The sequence below is a fragment of the Mandrillus leucophaeus genome, unplaced genomic scaffold (assembly GCF_000951045.1).
Source record: "Mandrillus leucophaeus isolate KB7577 unplaced genomic scaffold, Mleu.le_1.0 Scaffold228, whole genome shotgun sequence".
Taxonomy (NCBI): Eukaryota; Metazoa; Chordata; class Mammalia; order Primates; family Cercopithecidae; genus Mandrillus; species Mandrillus leucophaeus.
In genome coordinates this window covers 350,154-352,652 of record NW_012102343.1, presented here as the reverse complement: position 1 = coordinate 352,652, position 2,499 = coordinate 350,154, and the positions used below count along the sequence as shown (strand labels likewise).

The window sequence follows — 2,499 nt, the reverse complement described above, 5'->3', positions numbered from 1 at the left end:
CACCCGCCTCGGCCTCCCAAAGTGCTGGGATTACAGGCGTGAGCCACTGCGCCTGGCACATTATTTTAAAATGGCTTACATTGCCAGGTGCGGTGGCTCGCGCCTGTTTTCCCAGCACTTTGGGAGGCCGAGGCGAGTGGATCGCCTGAGGTCAGGAGATCGAGACTAGCCTGGCCAACGTGGTGAAACCCTGTCTCTACTAAAAATACAAAAAATTAGCCGGGTGTGTTGGTGTGCACCTGTAATCCTAGCTACTAGGGAAGCTGAGGCAGGAGAATTTCTTGATTCCGGGAGGCAGAGGTTGCGGTGAGCCAAGAGTGCACCATTGCACTGCAGCCTGGGCAACAGAGCGAGATTCATCTCAAAATAAATAAATAAATAAATAAAATTTGAAAAAATAAAATAATGCCTAATGCCATTTAAAAATAACTAATCTTAAAAGTGTGATTGCAAGTGGTGTTAGAATGTAGTTACTGAGAGCAGAAAGGGGCATTCTATTTGTTCATCCTTTGCTTTCTCTAAAATCTATCGTTTGATTTTACACTGAACAACTGGTATGACTCTGCAGGGTTTTTTTTGTCTGTTCTTTGTTTTCTTGTGAAAACAGATACTTAGGATGCTTTTTTTCACCTTTGAAATCTCTGGAAGAAAAACAAGTATTTACTTAATAGAAATAGAAGCTGGAGAAGTTTTTCAAAAACTACAATGATATATTAATACAAAATATGGGTGACCCCTGAAGAAACTGCAGTCACAGAGGAAGGAAAGCTGCTGCCTAGAATACCATTAATTCACTTTCTGAGGGAGAAGAGGGACCAAGAGTTGGACAAAGCAAGGATCTGTTAACACTCAGAGACTCTGAAGAGTTGTTTCTGTTTTGAGTTATTTAGTTTGATCTATATGTCTAGCTCATTTGCTGTAAAAGAATCAGCCAGAGTGTGAACCTGGCCAGGCAGCTGTCCTGTATCAGTGGTTGATTTCCTAGGATGAAGTTTCCTTTGTTTGGGATTGTAAAAGGTCAAACAATTTTGTTTGTTCCTCTCTTAACCAACAGCTCTTATTTTTAACTACAGGATAGAAGTTCAACCTTGAATCATGTTCAAACGGATGGTTCCAACTCTGCTTTTGTAGTACCTAAGATCAACTCTAGTTATTTTGAATATTTAATTTATTTATTTATTGGGACAGAGTCTCACTCTGTACCTAGGCTTGGAGTGCAGTAGCGCAATCACAGCTCACTAAACCTTAACTTCCCAGGATCCAGAGATCCTCCCACCTCCAGCTTCCCAAGTAGCTAGGACCACAGGTGCATGTCACCATGCCCAGCTAATTTTTGTACTTTTGGTAGAGATGGGGTTTCGTCATGTTGCCCAAGCTGGTCTTGAACTCCTGAGCCCCAACAATCCACCCACCTTGGCCTGTCGAAGTGCTGGGATTATAGGGATGAGCCACTTTGCCCAGCCTAAATATTTTAAAATTCCAAATATACTTAACTTTATTTTATTTATTTATTTTGAGATAGAATCTCACTCCGTCTCTCAGACTGGCGTGCAGTGGCACAGTCTCAGCTCACTGCAACCTCTACCTCCCAGGTTCAAGCAATTCTCATGCTTCAGCCTCCCAAATAGCTGGGACTACAGGCCTGTACCACCATGCCCGGCTAATTTTTGTATTTTTAGCAGAGACGGGGTTTCGCCGTGTTACCCAGGCTGGTCTTGTACTCCTGACCTCAAGTGATCCACCTGCCTCAGCCTCCCAGAGTGCTGAGATTATAGGCATGAGCCACCACACCCAGCTGCATTTAACTTTAATTTGCTTTTTTTTTTTTTTTTGAGACAGAGTCTTGCTCCATCGCCTAGGCTGGAGTGCAGTGGCACAATCTCCGCTCACTACAGCCTTTGCCTCCCAGGTTCAAGCAATTCTCCTGCCTCAACCTCCCAAGTAACTGGGGCTACAGGCATGCGCCACCACGCCTAATTTTTTTTTGTATTTTAATAGAGACGGGGTTTCAGGCTGGTCTCAAACTCCTGACCTCAAGTGATCTATTCACCTCGGCCTCCCAAAGTGCTGGGATTACAGGCGTGAGCCACCACGCGTAGCCTAATTTGCTTTATTTTATGTAATATGTCACCTTGGGGAAGGAGACATTTTGATAAACCCTAGATACTCAACAAAGTTTAGATGATTGGGAATCCTTAATCTGTACTCCAAATATACAAAGTATTTTTTTAGAGCTGAAGGGCCTGGGCAATGGGAACTTTGGAATCAGATCTTGTCACTTAACCAGTAAACTATGACTTGCATAAGAGATCCAGAGATGAAAGCTGGATCAGAAGACCCAAAACTGTTTGGTGCAAAGTACATAAAGGGCAAGTCAGGAGGCCTTGCCTTAGAGGATAGATATGCCAGAAGAAAATGGCAGAGAAAAAATATTTTTATATACATACATATATATGAAAATATTAAAAATATGTGTATATATACTTTTTTTTTTTTTTT

The 2,499-nt window shown here is 42.3% G+C and overlaps 1 protein-coding gene across 2 annotated transcripts in view; it reads left to right on the top strand.

Annotated features, from left to right (window-relative positions):
- The window catches only part of ENTPD5 (ectonucleoside triphosphate diphosphohydrolase 5), a 62,492-nt gene that overhangs the window by 21,840 nt on the left and 38,153 nt on the right, over positions 1–2,499 (top strand). The window contains exon 3 of one of the 2 annotated variants that reach the window (XM_011981506.1): positions 1,376–1,378. The exons of the other annotated variant lie outside the window; for it this stretch is intronic. The gene's annotated coding sequence lies outside the window, so the exon portion shown is untranslated. The remainder of the gene's footprint in view (positions 1–1,375; positions 1,379–2,499) is intronic. 2 annotated transcript variants of the gene reach the window in all.